Below are 22,308 nucleotides of genomic sequence, written 5' to 3'. Positions count from 1 at the left end.
TTAGAAAGAGTCTAATCATTCAGGAGCCTGATGGCTTGGGGAAGGAAACTATTGCACAGTCTGGCTGTGAGAGATCGTGCGTCCTGGTACCTTCTGTCAGATGGCAGGTGGGAGAAGAATTTGAATGAGGGGTGTGTGTGGTCTTCCACAATGCTCTTAGCCTTTTGGATGCACCGTGTGATGTAAATGTGTGTAATGGAGGGGAGAGAGACCCCAATTATCCTTTCAGACTGCATTGAGTTCTGGACCTCTGTGGATCCAGTGGACTCGAACTCAGAGTGTGTTTAGTCAGTTGTTGCAAATATTTACCTCTTGATATTTTCCTCTTAACTCTCCCAATGTTGGAGCGAAACTGGAGCAGCTTGATTAGCCTCAGGTCTGATTTTGCAGGACAAACAGTTCTTGATTTTCTGAAGCATCTCTGACATTAACATCGGTTTTGAATTGATTTTGATTGATTTTATTGTCAAAACAATTCAAAACCCACTTTATTGTTCGTGATGCTGTAGGAAATCAAGACACTCGGTTCACTGTGCCTACAAAATCATTCATTCCTGTTATGACTGAATACAGAAAGACAAACCCAAACGATGTAGTGCATGAAAGAGAGGAAAGGCAGACAGGCTCCCGAATCATTTTATATCGTTACTAGAGGAGCAGGACAACCGAAACAGGGAGGGACAGGAAAATGAGTGAAATACCTATCAGATTTTTAAAATTAATTTGTACTATACTTTACTGTTCTAATCTCAATTGTGTACAATAAATGAATATTATTTTCTGTAAAAGCCGACTCTCAGTTCTTTTACTGAATATAAGGATTATAATACACTGTGTGGCAGGCACATCAATGGAGACATGGATGAAAGGGGATCAGCACTGGGAGCTAAATATCCAGGGATATGCATCCTATCAAAAAGGCAGGTGGGCAGAGGGAATAGGGTTGCCTTGTTTGTAAAAAAATGAAAGTAAGACAACAGCGATAAACAAAGTACAGTTGGGATGATGTAGAATCTGTGTGGATAGGGTTGAAGAAATACAAAGGTTAAAAAAAAATCATAACGGGAGTTATCGACAGGCCTTCAAACAATAATCAGGATTTGGGACACAAGATACAGCAAGAGATAGAAAAGGCATGTAAGAAAGGTAAGGTTACAGTGATCGTAGGGGATTTTAATATGCAGATAGATTGGGAAAAAAACAGGTGGTCATAGATTGCAAGAAAAGGAATTTGTGGAACGTGTACGAGATGGCTTTCTGGAGCAACTTTAGGTGGAGCCCACTAGGGGACAGTCAATACTGGATTTAGTGTTGTGCAATGAGGCAGACTTGATAAGGGAGCTTACGGTGAAGGGGCCCTGAGGAGGCAGTGACCATAATATGAATGTATTTACCCTGCAGTTTAAGAGGGAGAAGGAGGAATCAGATGTAACTGTATTAGTAACTATATTACAGTTGAATAAAGGCAACTACAGAGGCATGAGGGAGAAGCTGACCGGAAGGACTGGGAGAGGAGCCTAACAGGACACACAATGAAACAGCAATGGCAGGAGTTTCTGAGAGTAATTTGAGAAACACAGCAACAATTCATCCGAAGGAACAAGAAGCATACTGAAAGAAGGATGAGGCAACCTGGCTGACCAGGGAAATCAGGGACAGTATAAAAGCAAAAGAGAAAACATAAAATGTGGCAAATGATAATGGGAAGCCAGAGGATTGGGAAGCCTACATAGACCAACAGAGGACAATGCAGAAAGAAATAAGGAGGGACAAGATTAAATATGAGGGTAAGCTCGCTGGTAATATTATGAAACTTTGCAAGAGTTTCTTCAGATATATAAAGGGCAGAAGAGAGAGATAAGTGGACTCTGGGCCCCTGGCAAAATTATCTGGAGAAATTGTAGTGGGGAGCAAGGAAATGGCAGCGGAACTGAATAAGTACTTTGTGTCAGTCTTCATAGAGAAGACACAAATCATATCCCAAAAATTCAAGAGAGTCAGGGGAAGAGATGAGTATGGTAGCCATCACCAAGGTGAAGGTGCTAGAAAAATGGACAGGTCTGAAAGTGGATAAATCACCAGGATCAGAGGGGCTACAGCCCAGAGTTCTCAAAGAGGTAGTTGAAGAGCTAATGAAGGTTTTAGTAGTGATCTTTCAGGTATCACTGGACTCGGGGAGGATCCTGAGGGACTGGAAAATTCCTTACTTTGAAACAGTGAGAGCGTCTAGCAGGTGGTATATTATGAATGGTTTCTGTATGTGAGAGAGTGATACAGAGTGAGAAGAGGAGAGGAGAGAATATTAAATATTTGTGTGTGAGCGATAGACAGAAAGTGCAGCAAAGGGTACATTGCTAAAGATTTGTGCATATGAGTGCAGCAGAGGGGGAATTAGAAAAATGCCAGTGTGAGAGAGACAACACGATACACAGTACATCGAGGGATGGGGAGACACAATTCATTTAGGATTTGTGTGTGACACAGAGAAAGTACAGCAGAGAGCAATTTATTAAAGATTTGTCAGAATGAGACAGAGTGATACAGAGATAGTCCAGCAGGGGAGAGATAATGAAATATTATTGTCTGAACGAGTGTGTGATAGAGAGAAAGTAAAGCAGAGAGGATATTATTATACATTTTTATGTGTGTGTGTGAAAGAGAGAGAGAGAGAGAGAGAGAGAGAGAGAGAGGGAGAGAGAGAGAGAGAGAAAGAGAGAGAGAGAGAGAGAATATAATACAGAGTGCAGAGGAGGGATGTACTTTATTTAAGATTTGCATGTCATCTGTATACAGAGAGGCTTTGACCTGCAGGCCCTGGCTGCCTGGAAGAGTTCCCCTCTCACTCACATCCTTCCTCAATGACTCAGCAAAAGGCTCTAGAGAACGGTGGCACAGTGGTTAGCACTGTTGCCTCACGGCACCAGAGACCCGGGTTGAATTCCTGCCTCAGGCCACTCTCTGTGTGGAGTTTGCACATTCTCCCTGCGTGTCTGCGTGGGTTTCCTCCGGGTGCTCCAGTTTCCTCTCACAATCCAAAAATGTGAAGGTTAAGTGAATTGGCCATGCTAAATTGCCCGTAGTGTTAGATGAAGGGGTAAATATAGGGGAATGGGTCTGGGTGGGTTGGTGTGGACTTGTTGGGCCGAAGGGCCTGTTTCCACACTAAGTAATCTAATCTAAACATACAGACAAGGCACAAGAGAATGGGCAGTACTGCCTGACTCTGGATCTGATCGGGAAAGCTTTCTGATTCCCACCCATTGATTGAGACTGAGCTAACGATGTTGGTGGAGAGCAGTCAGATCTAATTACAAATTTCCTTCCCCCCCAAGCCATTTTGGATACCACACCCCACATGGAGGAGTGCAATATCCTGTCAAAGGCCTTCCCCTGGCTCAGGCTGATGCGGCCATCCCTCAGGTCCTACCTGGTACAGCACAGGTTTGATTGGGGTGAATCACCAATCCAACAGCAGTTCGCCAGTTGATGGTAATGTATGAACATCTCTCTTGTATAACAAAAAGTTGCCCCCCATGATTTTACAAAGCATAAATGTTGGCATGTGTCAGATGCTACAGGTTGAATGCCAGTATCTACATGCATTGGGTGCAAGTAGCTGTCGCCCATTGGGCATGCCCTGAGATGTTAATGCCATGTGTCCAAGATAGATGTGTGGAAGAGCAAACAGCCACCTAATGTCGCAGATACTCACTTACTTTTGTGTTCAGAGTTCGCAGCCCCTCATTGCTTTTTGGCAGGGGGTAGAATAGGAACATATATATTAAATGAGGCGAGATAAGTAATAATGAGCCTGAATGTGTTCCTTGCCATTAACTTGTAATAATCTCATCTTTGCCTCCAAGATTTGCTTGGTAAATTTGACCTGTAAATCGCAACGACAAGAAAGGCCTCATTTGACATCTCACACAATTCTTCCAAATTGTTCACCATCATTGATGTCTTTTGCCAGTGTACTGTTGTGAGGAGGAAGAGAGTTCCCTTGGCTAGGGAGATGTTTGAAAAAAAAGGCAGTCAACAATGCCCAAGTAATTTTCTCATGGTTTATTGAGTTTGCAAAGAAGCATCAGTTTAGATATGTCACATTAGTTAACTGGATAAACAAAGTATACAACAAAGTGACAATTGGTATCAGCGACTGATACCAGAGGACAAACAGACAGACGGCACTTGTTAAAGTGGTGGGGTTGCATCTCTCATGGAGATGACAGCGAATTCTTCCCGTGACCTTCCTCCTCTTCTTCTGCTCCATCTTTCATCTGCCTGATGAGGACTGCTCAATGAAGACTGCTTTCTGGGGACAGACTAAGGAGATCTGCTATCGACGACATCTGCTTGTTGAGAAGTACCCTCAGAACTTCTCTCTGCCCCAACACATTATTCAATCATATTTCCAGGGGCATGTCCTTTATACTATGTCAATCAATTGTCTGAACACTTTTGGCCAGTGGTCATGGGGCAGCTGCATTGGAACTACTGGAAATAGCAGCTTATAAACCTTGGGATGCAGGTGCTTGTGGGATAGAAAGCAAGGAACAAAGGGATCTTGTCAGTGTTGTGGGAGGGAAGAGCAGGGGTGGTGATGGCAGAAGTGTGGGAAATGGTTGGGACATGTCTAAGGACCATGTCTATCCCAGTAAGTGCCTCAAGTGACGATTCCACCAGTCTACACTTTCCACCCACCAGCATCTTTGATTTGATTATTGTCACATATACCTAGATACAGTGAAAAGTTCTATTTGCCTGCAGTACAGGCAGATTATACTGTACAAAGTGCATTAGGTAATACAACAAAGCAAAGACTACAATGCAGAGAGAAGGTGCACAGAGAGCGAGATCCATATTAAAATTAAATTCAATGGCCCATTCAGAAGTATAATAATACATCTAATAATCTTCAGATCATTCAGGTGGGTGGAGGGGGTTATTGAGGCTTTACAAGGAGGTAGTCACACCACAGGTACAACAAAGAGGCAGGTGGGTTAGTAAGAGGATGGAAAGGGAACCAGAAAACAGTGCAGGGATCCCTGTAGCCATTCCCCTCAAAGGGTATATTGTTATGGATAGTGTTGGGGTTGGGGGGTGCCGGTGGTGGTGAAATGACTTACCGGGGTAAGTCATAGAGTACATGTCTCTGGCACAGTGTCTGTCTTTATTGCTCAGAAGGGAAGTTAGCTGGGGGGGAGGGGAATAAGCAGAGCATTAGTCACCAGGGACTCCCGAATTAAGTGGTCAGAAAGGGAATGAAAGAGACTTACATTTGGGGTGTTGCCTCTCAGGTGCCAAAGTTCGTGATGTAGGTTCTGGGATTTAGATGTTTCAGTCAGAACAGAGAAGATGGCCAAAAAGGGGGAGGTGTGGCATTGTTAGTCAAGGGCTGTATTACTGTGGCAGAAAGGATATTTGAAGACTCGTCCACTGAGGTAGTATGGACTGAGATTAGAAATAGGAAAGGAGAAGTCACCCTTTTGAGAGTTTTCAATCGGCCTACGGATTAGTTCCAGAGGGAGAGGAAAGGATTGCAAATCTGATTCTGGAACTGAGCAAGCGTAACAGGGAAGTTGTTATGGGGAGAAAAAGGGCGCTCGAGGGTTACAATCTAGCCAGAAAACACCTGAATAGAGAACTAAGAGGAGGCCGCAGGCGACATGAGAAGTTGTTGGTAGATATGATCAAGGAAAGCCCTAAAGCTTTTGATAGGTATAATCAGGAATAAATGACTAGAGATAGATTAGGGCCAAACAAGAATGGTAGTGGGAAGTTGTGCATGGAGTTTGAGGAGATAGGAAAAGTGTTTAATGAATTTTTTTTGTCAGTATTCACACTGGAAAGAGACAATGTTGTCAAGGGAAATACTGAGATGGAGGCTACTAGACTAGACAGGATTGAGGTTCACAAGGAGGAGGTGTTAGCAATTCTGGAAAGTGTGAAAATAGATAAGCCCCCTGGGTCAGATGGGATTTATCCTAGGATTCTCTGGGAAGCCAGGGAGGATATTGCAGAGCCTTTGACTTTGATCTTTAGGTCGACATAGTCTACAGGAATAGCGCCAGAAGACTGGAGGATAGCAAATGTTGTCCCCTTCGCAAGAAGGGGAGTAGAGACAACCCTGGTAATTATGGAGCAGTGAGCCTTACTTCAGTTGTGGGTAAAGTGTTGGGAAGGGTTATAAAGAGATAAAATTTATAATCATCGAGAAAGGAATCCGTTGATTGGAGATAGTCAATACAGTTTTGTGAAGGGTGCATAGTGCCTCACAAACCTTACTGAGTTCTTTGAAATGGTGTCTACATTAGAGTGGTGCTGAAAAAGCACAGCAGGTCAGGCAGCATCCGAGGAGCAAGAAAATTGACATTTCGGGCAAATGCCCTTCATCAGGATTCTGTTCCTCAGATGCTGCCTGGCCTGCTGTGCTTTTCCAGCACCACTCTAATCTAGACTCTTGCTTCCAGCATCTACAATCCTTGTTTTTACCTCTTTGAAATGGTGACCAAACAGGTGGATGAGGGTAAAGCGGTTGATGTGATGTACATGAATTTCAGTAAGGTGGGTGATAAGGTTCACCACGGTAGTCTAGTGCACAAAGTACAAAGACATGGGATTGAGGGTGGTTTAGCAATTTGGATCAGAAATTGACTAGCTGAAAGAAGACAGAGAGTGGTGGTTGATGGGAAATGTTCATCCTGGAGTTCAGTTGCTGGTGGTGTTCCACAAGGATCTGTTTTGAGTCCACTGACGTTTGTCATTTTATAAATGACCTCCACGAGGGCTTGGAAGGATGGGTTAGTAAGTTTGCGGATGACAGCAAGGCAGTAAGGCGGTGGAGTTGTGAATAGTGCCGAAGGATGTTGCAGTTTACTGAGGGACACAGATAAGTTGCAGAGCTGGGCTGAGAGGTGGCAAATGGAGTTTAATGTGGAAAAGTCTGAGGTGATTCACTTTGGAAGGAGCAACAGGAATAAAGAGTACTGGCTAATGGTAAGTTTTTGGCAGTGTACGTGAGCCAAGAGATCTCAGTGTCCATGTAAATAGATTCCTGAAAGTTGTCACCCAGGTTGATAGGGTTGTTACGGCATGCGGTGTGTTAGCTTTTATTGATAGAGAGATTGAGTTTTGGAGCCACGAGGTCATGCTGCAGAGATACAAAATTCTGGTGCAGCCTCTCGGAGTATTGCATACAGTTGTGGTCGCCGCGTAATAGGAAGGATGCGGAAACTTGGGAAGGAAGGTGTTCAGAGGAATTTACTAGGATGTTGCCTGGTAAGGAGGGAAGGTCTTGTGAGGAAAGGCCAATTCCTCCATGCCACCTAGATATTCTAAATTAATCTAGGCCCAATTGTCAGCGCTTGGCCCATATCCCTCTAAATGCTTCCAATTTATTTAGCCATCTAAATGCCTTTTACTTGTTGTAATTGTACCAGCCTTTCTCTGGCAGCTCAATCCATACATGCACCACCTTTCGCATGAAAACATTGCCCCTCAGGACCCCTTTAAATATTTCTCCTTTCACCCTAAACCTGCACGCTCTGGTTCCAGACTCCATACCCAAAGGAAAAGCCCCTGTCTGTCCATGCCCCTCATGATTTTATAAGTCTTATAAAGGTCACCTTTCAGCCACTGACACTGCAGGGAAAACAGCCCAAGCCTATTCAGTCTCTCGCTACAGCTCAAACTCTCTAACCCTGGCAACAGCCTTATAAATATCTTTTCTGAACCCTTTCAAGTTCACAACATTCCTCCTTTAGGAGGGAGGCTGGAATTGCCCACAATATTCCAAAAGCTGCCTAACAGCTGCAACATAACCGACAACCTCCTATACTCAATGCTCTGACTAATAAAAGAAAGCACACCAAATGCCTTCTTCACTAACCTATCGACCTGCGACTCCATTTTCAAGGAACTATGAACCTGGACTCCAAGGTCTCTGTTCAGCAACATTTCCCAAGACCTGACTATTAAGTAATGCACCACCACGCATTCTCCTTACTTTCTGGATGAGCCTACTATGGGGAACCTTATCAAATGCCTGGCTAAAATCCATAAACACCATATTCACTGGTCCATCTTTATCAGAGAGTGCTTTGTCACATCCTCAAAGATTCCATAAGTGTGGAATTGTAGGATTGTTAAGAAGGCATCTGGTGTGTTGGCTTTCATTAGCAAAGGGCTGCAAGGTTATGCTGCAGCTCTGTACAGCTCTGGTTAGACCACACTTGGAATTACCTTCACTTTATCTCCACAGATCGTCCCAAACCTGCCGAGTCTCTCTAGCGATTCCTCTTATGATGCATGACCTGCCCCTCACAAAGCCATGTTGGCTATCTCTAATCAAAATATGGTATTTAAGTAATTATAAATCCTGTCTCACAGAATCCTCTCCAATAATTTGCACACCACAAAGTAAGACAGATCTGTAATTCCCAGTATTACTCCTATTCCCTGTCTCAAAAAAGGAAAAACATTTGTCACCTTTAAACCATCTCTTTACAAACTTGTTTCTCAATTTCCCCTTGACTGTGGGATCGAAAGTACAATCACAATAAAGGTGATCATCCCTTTCTTGCTTCTCAGTTCCACCCAAATAACTTCCATGGATGTATTTCCAGTAATATCCACCCAAAATACAGCCATAATGGTACCCCCTTATCAAAAACACCACTATCTATCCATCATATAGCATTTGTATCCTGGACCATTAAGCTGCCAGTCCTGTCCATCCCTGAGCAATGTTTCTGTAATTTCTATGATATCCCAGTCTTATGTTTCTAACCATGCCCTGAGTTCATCTGACTTCTCCATTAGGCCCCTTGCATTGAAATACATGCAGGTTCACTTATCACTCCTACCTCATTCCCTGCCTGCCCTGACTGTTTGACTTTTACCTTTTCCAAACTGCACCAGTCTCAGGCAGATCCCTATCCCCCAGTCTCACCGCCACCGTACGAATGTAAATCCTCCTGAGCAGCTCCTGGCTCTCCCTGCCAGTATATTAGTGTCCTTCTAATTCAGGTGCAATCCCTCCTTCTTCTACATGTCACTCCTACCCCAGAAGAGATTCCAATGATCCAAAAATGTGAACCATGCTCTCCTGCACCAGTTCCTCAGCCACACGTTCATCTGCTCTATCCTCCTATTCATCCCCTCACGAGCTCATCACACCGGGAGTAACCCAGATATTGCTACCATTGAGGATTTCCTTTTTAAAAATTCCTGCCTAACTTTCTACGTACAGAATATCATCCTTTTTCCTTCCTCTGTCATTAGCTCCAACGTGTACAATGTCGTCCTGCTGGTCCAATTCCATGTTGGGGATATTGCTCACTCAGATATCCTTGATCCTGGTACCAGGGAGGCAATATCAGGCTCAACCATGTTAGAGGCTGAGCACCTTGTGCAATGTCCTTTCCCCAGAGTCCAGGCCCTTGCCATGACACGGGCTGCTTCAGGCAGCTTTTCTCTCTCCCTGCCTCACAGTGAGCCAGCTCTTTCTCTGTCTGACTGCTCTTCTCTCTCTTCCTGAGCTCCAGCTCCACCTACTGCGGGAGTGACAGCCCTCACCCCGCTATCTGTACCTTTCCTAGTTACTATCAATTCTGATGAAGGAGCACTGGATCAGAAAAATTGCCTCTGCTTTACCTGCACGGATCCCGCCAAACCGGCCGCCGAGTTTCTCCAGCGAATTCTCTTTTGTCCACATTCACCTCCAAACGACATTCCACGCGCGGGTCTGCATTCCTTATTGGCTGAAACCGTGTGATTGATGGACATTGTGACCAATCGGAGTTGGGTGTTGAGCTGAGGCCCGTCCTGAGTGCTCACGCGCAGCCGCGAGACGCGGCCGTTTAACCGCCTCTGCGCGAGCTCGCGGTGGGAGGGGGCGGGGCGTCATCGTTTGAATCGGTCACCGCGAGGCGGGGCCATGGCGCTATCGCTGTGGGGTTTCGCCTGGACACAGTGAGAGGGTTTTACTAAAATCCTTCCACTGAGGCTGAGAAAACAGTTTCGGTATGAGTCAACAAACTGCTAACGTGCAGATATACTGAGGAGGAGGTCACGCACGTTTGACCCGGAGAAGGGCGGAGTGAGTGGAATCAAACCGAATGAGAGATAAATCACACACAGCGTGGAAACAGGCTCTTTGACCCGACCCCATTCGGACTGACCGGATTTCCGGCATTGAACCAGGACCATTTGGCGGTGTTTGGCCCATAGCCCTCTAAATTCTGGATTAGCGGTGCTGGAAGAGCACAGCAGTGCGGGCAGCATCCGAGGAGCAGTAAAATCGACATTTCGGGCAAAAGCCCTTCATCATTTTTTAAATTTCAAAATATACTTTATTCATAGAAATAAATCTTTGGTACTTGTACAATTTGTCATGTCGTTCATAGATATATACATTGCATGTCTTAACATTGCAAAGAACAGATTGAATTACTCGAATTTACAGTTATCCTATTTACAGTTCCCTTTATTAACCATCCAGTCTCTTATTATTTCGCTGTGGCTTCAGCAGAACCCACCTACGGAGTGGGTGCCCTGTTATACTATAGCAAATGAACCTTTTTTAATCCCAGTTTATGGGGTTATCGTTGTCCATTTGACTGTCCTGTCTCTGGGGAAGCTGTCTGCATCCCCATGGTGAGCACAAACTGCTGGACCCTCGCTGGGCTGAGGTAGCTATCCAGGCTCTCATTGTGGTCATGCCCTTCATCAGGAATAAAGCCAGAGAGCCTGAAGGTGGAGAGATAAGTGAGAGGAGGGTGCGGGTGGGGAGAAAGTAGCATAGAGTACAATAGGCGAGTGGGGGAGGGGATGGAGGTGATAGGTCGGGGGGGGGGGGGGGGGGGGGTGGATAGGTGGAAAAGGAGATAGGCAGGTAGGACAGGTCATGGGGACAGGGCTGAGCCGGAAGTTTGGAACTGGAGTGAGGTGGGGGAAGGGGAAATGAGAAAACTGTTGAAGTCCACATTGATGCCCTGGGGCTGTAGTGTTCCAAGGCGGAAGATGAGGCGTTCTTCCTCCAGGCGTCTGGTGGTAAGGGAGGAGGCGGTGAAGGAGGCCCAGGACATTCATGTCCTCTGCAGAGTGGGAGGGAGAATTGAAATATTCGGACACGTGTGGTTGATTGGTGCGGGTGTCCCAGAGATGTTCCCTAAAGCACTCTGTGAGGAGGTGCCCAGTCTCCCAAATGTAGAGGAGACCGCATTGAGAGCAACGGATACAATAAATGATATTGGCGGACGTGCAGGTAAAACTTTGGATGTGGAAGGCTCCTTTCAGGCCTCGGATGGAGGTGTGGGCGCAGGTTTTGCAATTCCTGCGGTGGCAGGGGAAAGTGCCAGGACGGGAGGGTGGGTTGAAGGGACGTGTGGACCTGACCAGGTAGTCAGGGAGGGAAGGGTCTTTGCGGAAGGCGGAAAGGGGTGCAGAGGGAAATATATCCCTGGTGGTGGGGTTTGTTTGGAGGTGGCGGAAATTATTTGATTTATGCATAGGTTGGTAGGGTGGAAGGTGAGCACTAGGGGTGTTCTGTCCTTGTTACGGTTGGAGGGGTGGGATCTGAGAGCGGAGGTGTGGGATGTGGATGAGATACGTTGGAGGGCATCTTTAACCATGTGAGAAGGGAAATTGCGGTCTCTAAAGGAGGAGGCCATCTGGTATGTTCTGTGGTGGAACTGGTCCTCCTGGGAGCAGAGGCGGAGGAATTGAGAATACAGGATGGCATTTTTGCAGGAGGTAGGGTGGGAAGAGGTGTAATCCAGACAGTTGTGGGAGTCGGTGGGTCTGTAAAAAATGTCGGTATCAAGTCGGTCGTCATTAATGGAGATGGAGAGGTCCAGGAAGGGAAGGGAAGTGTCGGAGATGTTCCAGATAAATGTTAAGGTCAGGGTGGAATGTGTTGGTGAAGTTGATGAATTGCTCAACCTCCTCGCGAGAGCACGAGGTGGCGCCAATGCAGTCATCAATGTTGCAGAGGAAGAGGTGGGGAGTGGTGCCGGTGTAATTACGGAAGATCGACTGTTCTACATAGTCAAAGAATCAGGCATAGATGGGGCCAATACAGGTGCCCATGGTTACCTCTTTGGTCTGGAGGAAGTGGGAGGATTCGAAGGAGAAATTGTTAATGGTGAGGAACAGTTCTGCCAAACGAATGAGTGTCGGTGGAAGGGTACTTTTGGGGATGTTGCGAGAGGAAGAAGTGGAGGGCTTGGAGGCCCTGGTCATGGTGGATGGAAGTGTAGAGGGATTGGATATCCATGGGGAAGATGAGGCGTTGGGGGCCGGGGAAACGGAAGTCTTGGAGGAGGTGGAGGGTGTGGATGGTGTCTCGAACGTATGTGGGGAGTTCCTGGACTAGGGGGGAAATAGGACAGTGTCGATGTAGGTAGAAATGAGTTCAGTGGGGCAGGAGCATGCTGAGACAATGGGTCGGCCAGGGTGGTCAGGCTTGTGGATCTTGGGAAGGAGGTAGAACCGGGCAGTGCGGGTTTCCCGGACTATGAGGTTGGAAGCTGTGGGTGGGAGATCTCCTGAAGTGATGAGGTTCTGAATGGTCCGGGAGGTGATGGTTTGGTGATGGGGGGAGTGGGATCATGGTCGAGGGGGTGGTAGGAAGAGGTGTCCTCGAGTTGGCGTTTGGCTTCAGCGGTGTAGAGGTCAGTGCGCCAGACTACCACGCGCCTCCTTTATCTGCTGGCTTGATGGGGAGGTCGGGATTGGAGGGCTGCGCGTTGAGGGTGAGAGTTTGGAGTGGGGGAGGGGAGGTAGGCAGGTTGAGGCTGTTAATGTCCAGGCGGCAGTGGACAATGGAGGTCAAGGGTGGGTAATAGGCCAGCGCGGGGTGTCCAGGTGGATGCAGTGTGTTGGAGGTGGGCGAAGGGGTCCTCCGAAGGTGGACGGGAGTTCTGATTGTGAAAGTAAGCTCGGAGGCGGAGGCAGCGGAAGAAGTGTTCGACATCACGGCATGTACTAAATTCTTTGATGTGTGGATGGAGGGGGATGAAGGTGAGTCCTTTGCTGAGGACTGATTGTTCATCTTCAGTGAGGGGAAGGTCTGGAGGGATGGTGAAAACTCGGCAGATCTGGGATCTGGTGTAGGTGTGGACCTGGGAGTGGGGGCGGAACCTGTAACTGAAGTGGGTATGGTGGTGGGGGGAATGGGGATGGAGTCATGAGCAGGAGTGGTGTTCCCCTCAGGGTTCTGGGGGGCGGGGATGGTGACAGTGGGATCTGTGGGGGAGGTGTGTCAGCAGAATGCAGGTGAGTGGCCTTGTTGGGGTTGGAAGTGGTGGCAAACACAGCAGTGGGGAGGGGGCGGAAGTCACTGAGCGTGTGACATCAACGATGATGTGAGGGGCAGAAGTGATGTCACGTGTGGTGCACGAGGAATTGTGAGGGGCAGAAGTGGCTGTGGGAGCGGCCATGATGGGGGCGGACGTGACATCAATCAGTGTGGGGGTGGCAGCTGCACCAGCCGCATGGCTAATGGCGTCCGAGCAGTTCCAGAGGCCAGGTGAATATACGGGAATGTTTGAGGAGCGCTGGTTATGGAGATGGATACATAAAAGTTTGTTGTACTTACAGTTTTTGATGTTTGAGATGGAGTTGAAATACTGTTGAGAGTATGAATTCTCCTGAGGATGTAGTACAGAGTGGGTCCTTTGTAATTGAGAGTGTGGCCCTCAGCTGAGGCAGGACTGACAGTAGAGAGGTTAGGTGCTGGCGCATTGCTGTGAGCGTGGAATGGAGGATCTTGAAGGAGAACCGTTGCTGGTGTTTTTGAATCTGTAGTCTGTACTGTTTGTCCTGTTCGGGTCCGAACTCTGCTGGTTTAAAGGTGGTCCGGAGTCCGTGTGGGATGAGTTGGTTACGAAGGCCGGCACTGAGGAAGCAAATGTGGCTGTGGTAGTGAGTTTATTTGATTGAAGAGCTTCAGGGCAGAGGAAATGACCTAGGAGTGGGAGAGGGACTGCCTGAGATTCTTGTAGAGAGAGGAGGAAAACTTCAAGGCAGGCATCCTTGCAAGAGGATTTGCACTAAGGTTAAAATCAACGAGGTAAAAACAATGACTGCAGATGCTGGAAACCAGATTCTGGATTAGTGGTGCTGGAAGAGCACAGCAGTTCAGGCAGCATCCAAGGAGCAGTAAAATTGACGTTTCGGGCAAAAGCCCTTCATCAGGAATAGAGGCAGAGAGCCTGAAGGGTGGAGAGATCAGTGAGAGGAGGGTGAGGGTGGGGAGAAAGTAGCATAGAGTACAATAGGTGAGTGGGGGAGGGGATGAAGGTGATAGGTCGGGGGGGGGGGGGGGGTGAGATGGATAGGTGTAAAAGAAGATAGGCAGGTAGGACAGGTCATGTGGACAGTGCTGAGCTGGAAGTTTGGAACTAGGGTGAGGTGGGGCATGGGGAAATGAGGAAACTGTTGAAGTCCACATTGATCTGTGAATGTCCCCGTCCGAATTGTGTTGGCACTCGGGGTTAGCGGGAAGCCGGGACAGGATGAGAGACATCCGAGAATTCCGAGTGAAGTGAAAGGAGAAACTGTGGAGCTACTGGCCCCAATATCACAGCCTCCCCTGGACTGGGAGGAGGTGTCAGGAGACTGGAGGATTGATATTGCAGGCTTGTTTTGAAGAGGGTTGTGAGATCATTCCTGGCAGTTCCATCCCTGTCAGTTTGACTCTGGTAATGGGAGAAGTATTAGCAACCTTTATTTAGGGAAAAGCTTGTGGTCACGTGGGAAAAGGTGAGGTGGTTAGGAAACACCAACGGGAAATTGTGCATTGGTAACTTGCTGAACGATTTTGAATTAACGGAAAGAGTAGATGAGGGCAGTGTTACTGATGTAATACACATGCGTTTCCATAAGATTAGTGAGGATGGTTACAGGTCATAGTACAAGCAGCTGTGGCAACTTGGAGACAAAATTGACTTGAGTGTGAGGAAAGAGAAAGCAATGACCAATGGATATTTATCTAGCTGGAGCAATGTTTGCAGTGAAGTTCGCAGGGTTTCTATATTGAGACCAGCATGTTCCAGAAAGGAGGAAGGATAAGGATGGCAAGGTAAGGGGGACCGTGGATAACAGGGAGGTTTTGAATTTCATCAAAAGGGAAAACAGAAGCATATGTAAAGTTTTAAGAAGCTAAAATTGAACAGGGCCTGTGAGGAAAAGAAAGAAAAGAACAAAAACTCAAACAGGGAATTTAGGAGAGCAAGAAGGGGCCTTGAAATGACCCCTTAGAGTTAAAGAGAATCCCAAGGAATTCTATACATACATTAAAAATAAGAGGATAACTCCGGATAAGTATAACCAATGACCACTCAAGGATAAAGGAGGAAATGTGTGCTTGGAGGCAGAGAATGTGGGTGAGATCTTAAATGAGTATTTTGCATCAATATTCATCCAGGGGAAGGGTGTGGGGAATAGTGAGATTTATGTGGAGCATGCTAATATGCTGCAGCATTTTGAGATCAAGAAAGTAGTAGTGCTGGGTCACCTGAAGAGTGTAAAGGTGAATAAGTCCCCAGGTTCTCATGGTATCTAACCCAGGTTATTGAGTGAGCCAAGAAATTGCTGGGGTCTTGACCATGGTCTTGGTATCCTCCTTAGTCACTGGAGAGGTCGCGAGGCCTGGCGAGTAGATAATGTTGTTCCTCTGTTAAAGCATTGTGTTCACTTCTGGTTGCCACATAAGAAGAATAAGGAGGCTTTGGAAAGGGTGCAGAAGAGAGTGACCAGGATGCTGCTTGGATTAGAGGATATGAGCTATAAGGAGCGAATTAAAAAACTTGGGTTGTTTTCTGTCGTGCAGTGGATGTGGAGGGGAGGCTTGATAGAAGTCTGTTCAATTGAGATAGAGTTGACAGTGAGAATCCTTTTCCCCAAAGTTAATATGCCCAATACCAGGGGGCATGCAGTTAACATGAGAGAGGGTAAGTTCAAAGGAGATGTGAGGGGCAAGTTTTTTTTTTTTTTTTACACTGAGTGGTAGGTGTCTAGAACTCACTGTGAGGTGTAGTGGTGCAGGCAGGTATGATAGGAGCGGTTGAGAACTTTACGGTTGATTACTGCATGACTGCTGAGCTGGAAGAGTTGAACTACGGATTCACAAGGTTCTATTCCCTTTATTGGGCTAAAAACAGCTGCTTGCAAAATACCTGACTGCAGCAGTTGACTGAACATTCCCCTGTGCTTTTAAATGGAATTCAGACTCATGTTATGTAAACATATTTAATAAAATTTACTTCTCATGTCAGTTTTAGGTTTTTTTCTTTACTTCATTAACCCTGAACTGTAGGTGGAAAGCATGGAGGTGGTCAGAAGAGGAGTGAAGAGAGCACATGAGATTAGATTTATGGTTAACCTTCACTTAGGAAAAGAAGGAGCTATTTTGGCACAGTTGTAGTGTCCTTACCTCTGAGTCAGAAGGCACTGGTTCAAGGTCTACCAGTTCCTCAGATGCATAGTAACACCTCTGAACAAGTTACTTCGAAAATATCTTTAAATAGTACACGGGCAATTATCGGAAAGAGTGGGAACAAGGTAGAGAGTATCATATGGAGACTGATGACATGGCTGAAATAAAAAAACGAGAACACTATAACATTTCACTTAAGTAGGAGTATACTTAAGAGGGAAATCAGGAGGACACAAAGGGGACGTGAGAGAGCTTTGGCAAATAGAATTAAGGAGAATCCAAAAGGTTTTTGCAAATACATTAAGGTCGAAGGGGTAACTAGGGAGAGAATAGGGCCCCTCAAAGATCAGCAAGGTGGCCTTTGTGTGGAGCCACAGGAGAGGGGGGAGATATTAAATGAGTATTTTGTATCAGTATTTACTGTGGAAAAGGACATGGAATGTAGGGAAATAGATGGTGACATCTCGAAAAATGTCCATATTACAGAGGAGTAAGTACGGAATGTCTTGAAATGCATAAGTGGATAAATCCCCAGTACCTGATCAGGTGTACCCAAAAAGTCTGTGGGAAGCCAGGGAAGTGATTGCTGGGCTTCTTGCTGAGGTATTTGTATCATTGATCGCACAGGTGAGGTGCCAGAAGAATGGAGGTTGCCTAACTTGGTGCCACTGTTTAAGAAGGGTGGTAAGGACAAGCCAGGGAACTATAGACCAGTGAGCCTGACATTGGTGGTGGGCAAGTAGTAGGAGGGAATGCGGAGGGCCAGGATGTACATGTATTTGGAAAGGCAATGACTAATTAGGGATTGTCAACATGGCTTAGTGCATGGGAAATCACATCTCACAAGTACAGGCCCTTCATGGAACCACTCTACTAATAAAGAAAGTTAGACTAATCCAACATAGAACATGACAGTGTAGTACAGGCCCTTTATGGATTCGCTTGGCTAATAACAGACGTTAGACTAATACAACATAGAGCATTACAGCGCAGTACAGGGCTTTTATGGAACCGCTTGGATAAAGGAAATTAGACTAATATAACAGAACATTACAGCGCAGTATAACTTTTTATGGAACCGCTTGGCTAATAAAGGAAGTTAGACTAACACAAAATATGGAACATTAGAGTGCAGGCCCTTTTTGCCACTACTTAGCTAATTATGCCCATTACACTCAAAGAACATAGAACATTACAGCGCAGTACAGGCCCTTCATGGAACCACTCAGCTAAAAAAGGAAGTTAGACTATTACAACATAGAGTATGACAGCGCAGTACATGGCCTTTATGGAACTGCTCGGCTATTAACGGAAGTTAGACTACTACAACATAGAACATTACAGCACAGTACAGGCCCTTTCTGGCACCGCTCCGCTAATACTCAATGTTAGACTCATAGAATAGAGAACATAATAGGACAATATAGGCCTTTTATGGAACCACTTGGCTAATTTTGGATGTTAGATTCATTGTACATAGAACATTACAGCGCAGTACAGGCCCTTTATGGAACTACTGAGCTAATAAAGGAAGTTAGACACATAGACCATGACAGCGCAGTACAGGCCCGTAATGGAAACGCTCGTCTAATAAAGGATGTTAGACTCATATAACGCAGAACATTGCAGTGCAGTACAGGCCCTTTATAGAACCACTCGGCTAATAATTGTAAAAAACAAAGCTCACATATCAATAAATTTCCGTTCCAGTCAAATTCTGAAGCAGCGAATTTGATTGAAACATACTTGCAAGACGGGTGTCTAATGAATAGGCCCCCCGATCTGAGGGTTATATTCTGATTTATGCAGTTCAGCTGCATCTCTCTGTCCTCCCCCTTTACCCCATTGGATACTTTTGCTGTAGCACGCAGCCCATCATAAGCTCAAGCTTCACTCCGCTTCTGTTTCCCATTATTCTAAGCCTGTCGCCCCTTACTCTTATTTATCTAATTCCTTATTTGTGACTATCCTGGCATAGTTTCCTGTCTTCGTGTGATCATCCTGCCAAACTAAATTCCGTCCATTGAGTACATCCCTCCTGCGATTGGCACATAATTCTCCTGTTACTGGTACACTCTGATGCATGGTTCCTCTACCCTATTAGTCATTGATAATTCTACCTGTTTTCACTTCTCACTGTTTAGTATTTGCATGTGCAGTCCAATTTTATCATGTTGCTTCTGCAAAAGCTTACACCTCTTCCCTTATGCTGCACAATTTTAACCCTATACTTTACACAGAGGAGAGTGGGCCCGGTGAGGAGGAGTGTACACCTAGCACAGGGGAGAATGGGCCGGGTGAGAAGGGATGTACACCCAGCACAGGGGAGAGTGGGCCCGGTGAGGGGGAGTGCACACCTAGCACGGGGAGAGTGGGCCCAGTGAGCCAGGGTGTACACCCAGCACAGGGGAGAGTGGACCCGGTGAGGGTGAGCGCACACCCAGCACAAGGGAGAGTGGGCCCGGTGAGGAGGGGTGTACACACAGCACAGGGGAGAGTGGGCCTGGTGAGGGGGGAGTGTAAACCCAGCACAGGGGAAGAGTGGGCCCAGTGAGGGGTGTGTACACCTAGCACAGAGGAGGGGAAGTGTACACCCAGCACAGGGGAGAGTGGGCCTGGTGAGGGGAAGTGTACACCCAGCACAGGGGAGAGTGGGCCTGGTGAGGGAGAAAGTTTGCCCAGCACAGGGGAAAGTGGGCCCGGTGTGTGGGAGTGTACACCCAGCAGAGGGGAATGTGGGCCCTGTGTGGGGGAATGAACACCCAGCACAGGAGAGAGTGGACCCGGTGAGGAAGATTATAACCCAGCACAAGGGTGAGTGGGCCCTGTGAGAGGAAATGTACACCCAGCAGAGGGGAGAGTGGGCCCGGTGAGGAGGAGCGTACACCCAGCTCAAGGGACAGTGGGCCCGGTGAGGGGGAGTGTACATCCAGCACAGGGGAGAGTGGGCCCGGTGAGGAGGAGTGTACACCCAGCACAGGTGAGTGTGGGCCCGGTGAGGGGACATGTATGCCCAGCACAGGGGAGAGTGGGCCCGGTCAGGGGGAGTGAACATCCAGCACAGGGGAAAATGGGCCTAGTGAGGGGGGAGTGTACACCCAGCACCGGGAGAGTGAGCTCAGTGACGATGAGTATACAACCAGCACAGGATAGAGAGTGCCCGGTGAGGGCAGATTGTACGCCCAGCACAGGGTAGAGTGTGCCCGGTGAGGAGGGGTGTACACACAACACAGGGGAGAGTGTGCCCGGTGAGGAGGGGTGTGCACACAGCACAGGGGAGAGCGGGCCCGGTGAGGAGGGGTGTGCACACAGCACAGGGGAGAGCGGGCCCGGTGAGGAGGGGTGTGCACACAGCACAGGGGAGAGCGGGCCCGGTGAGGAGGGGTGTGCACACAGCACAGGGGAGAGCGGGCCCGGTGAGGAGGGGTGTGCACACAGCACAGGGGAGAGCGGGCCCGGTGAGGAGGGGTGTGCACACAGCACAGGGGAGAGCGGGCCCGGTGAGGAGGGGTGTGCACACAGCACAGGGGAGAGCGGGCCCGGTGAGGAGGGGTGTGCACACAGCACAGGGGAGAGCGGGCCCGGTGAGGAGGGGTGTGCACACAGCACAGGGGAGAGCGGGCCCGGTGAGGAGGGGTGTGCACACAGCACAGGGGAGAGCGGGCCCGGTGAGGAGGGGTGTGCACACAGCACAGGGGAGAGCGGGCCCGGTGAGGAGGGGTGTGCACACAGCACAGGGGAGAGCGGGCCCGGTGAGGAGGGGTGTGCACACAGCACAGGGGAGAGCGGGCCCGGTGAGGAGGGGTGTGCACACAGCACAGGGGAGAGCGGGCCCGGTGAGGAGGGGTGTGCACACAGCACAGGGGAGAGCGGGCCCGGTGAGGAGGGGTGTACACACAGCACAGGGGAGAGCGGGCCCGGTGAGGAGGGGTGTGCACACAGCACAGGGGAGAGCGGGCCCGGTGAGGAGGGGTGTGCACACAGCACAGGGGAGAGCGGGCCCGGTGAGGAGGGGTGTGCACACAGCACAGGGGAGAGCGGGCCCGGTGAGGAGGGGTGTGCACACAGCACAGGGGAGAGCGGGCCCGGTGAGGAGGGGTGTGCACACAGCACAGGGGAGAGCGGGCCCGGTGAGGAGGGGTGTGCACACAGCACAGGGGAGAGCGGGCCCGGTGAGGAGGGGTGTGCACACAGCACAGGGGAGAGCGGGCCCGGTGAGGAGGGGTGTGCACACAGCACAGGGGAGAGCGGGCCCGGTGAGGAGGGGTGTGCACACAGCACAGGGGAGAGCGGGCCCGGTGAGGAGGGGTGTACACACAGCACAGGGGAGAGCGGGCCCGGTGAGGAGGGGTGTACACACAGCACAGGGGAGAGCGGGCCCGGTGAGGAGGGGTGTGCACACAGCACAGGGGAGAGCGGGCCCGGTGAGGAGGGGTGTACACACAGCACAGGGGAGAGCGGGCCCGGTGAGGAGGGGTGTACACACAGCACAGGGGAGAGCGGGCCCGGTGAGGAGGGGTGTACACACAGCACAGGGGAGAGCGGGCCCGGTGAGGAGGGGTGTGCACACAGCCCAGGGGAGAGCGGGCCCGGTGAGGAGGGGTGTACACACAGCACAGGGGAGAGCGGGCCCGGTGAGGAGGGGTGTACACACAGCACAGGGGAGAGCGGGCCCGGTGAGGAGGGGTGTACACACAGCACAGGGGAGAGCGGGCCCGGTGAGGAGGGGTGTACACACAGCACAGGGGAGAGTGGGCCCGGTGAGGAGGGGTGTGCACACAGCCCAGGGGAGAGCGGGCCCGGTGAGGAGGGGTGTACACACAGCACAGGGGAGAGCGGGCCCGGTGAGGAGGGGTGTACACACAGCACAGGGGAGAGCGGGCCCGGTGAGGAGGGGTGTACACACAGCACAGGGGAGAGCGGGCCCGGTGAGGAGGGGTGTACACACGGCACAGGGGAGAGCGGGCCCGGTGAGGAGGGGTGTACACACGGCACAGGGGAGAGCGGGCCCGGTGAGGAGGGGTGTACACACAGCACAGGGGAGAGCGGGCCCGGTGAGGAGGGGTGTACACACAGCACAGGGGAGAGCGGGCCCGGTGAGGAGGGGCGTGCACACAGCACAGGGGAGTGTGGGTCCGGCTGAGCCCTGTCCCCGTGACCTGTCCTACCTGCCGATCTTCTTTTCCACCTGGAAGGATTAAAAAAGCACTCACTCCGCTCTTGCCGAAACCACAGGCCATTTCTCGGTTCCGGGTATAAACAGTGAGCAGCGCCAACACTCGGTGCCGCGCCGCTCGTTCACGCCGAGTCCGTTAAACGGCCGCGGGCCTCGAGACACCGCGAGCGTCCTTCCCCCCCTTAGGGCGGGCCTTAGCTCCTGTCTAGCTCCGATTGGTCAGAATGCCCGTCAATCCCGTGTTTCCATCCAATAGGACGTGAGGCCCCGCCCAGTGACGCAAGGAGGAATCGCTGGAGAAACTCGGCGGGTTTGGGAGCATCTGTGGAGATAAAGCAAAGGTAACGTTTCAGATTCAATGATAATAACTAGGCAAAGCTACCAACTTTATTTATTTTATGCTTATTGCGAGGACATTATATGGACATTTTACTTTGACTATTCCAAGCAAGTGATCTCACGGTTGGTCACAACTTGTGTATAAGAGCTGGGAATGTGATCTTCCAAGGTGAAGGACAGGTTCATCTTCAGTAATGGGGGGAGGGGGGTACGGGCTAAAGGCAGGAAAGTTGGATTGAGAATGATCACATCAGTCATGATCTGATTGAATGCTGGAGCAGACTTACCTCTGCTGATTTAGAGATGGTGGTGTTGGATTGGGGTGTACAAAGTTAAAAATCACCAGGTTACA

General features: G+C 49.0%; 1 long non-coding RNA gene across 2 annotated transcripts; it reads right to left on the bottom strand.

Moving 5' to 3' along the window:
- Positions 1–10,224: 10,224 nt before the first annotated feature.
- LOC148138440 (uncharacterized) lies at positions 10,225–21,859 on the bottom strand. Of its 2 annotated transcripts, none has more exons than XR_015753938.1 (3): positions 21,610–21,859; positions 16,439–16,599; positions 10,225–13,969 (listed from the first exon to the last, which is right to left on the bottom strand). It is a non-coding gene; the product is annotated as an uncharacterized LOC148138440 (long non-coding RNA). The 2 variants fall into 2 exon arrangements; XR_015753939.1 differs by having other exon boundaries at positions 10,225–13,900.
- Positions 21,860–22,308: the final 449 nt, after the last annotated feature.

This window comes from Chiloscyllium plagiosum, unplaced genomic scaffold (genome assembly GCF_037043375.1).
Source record: "Chiloscyllium plagiosum isolate Xiang-an unplaced genomic scaffold, Cpla_swu_hap1 HiC_scaffold_40, whole genome shotgun sequence".
NCBI classification, from domain to species: domain Eukaryota; kingdom Metazoa; phylum Chordata; class Chondrichthyes; order Orectolobiformes; family Hemiscylliidae; genus Chiloscyllium; species Chiloscyllium plagiosum.
The sequence above is the reverse complement of the archived record's forward strand: the minus strand, read 5'-3'. Positions and strand labels throughout refer to the sequence as shown.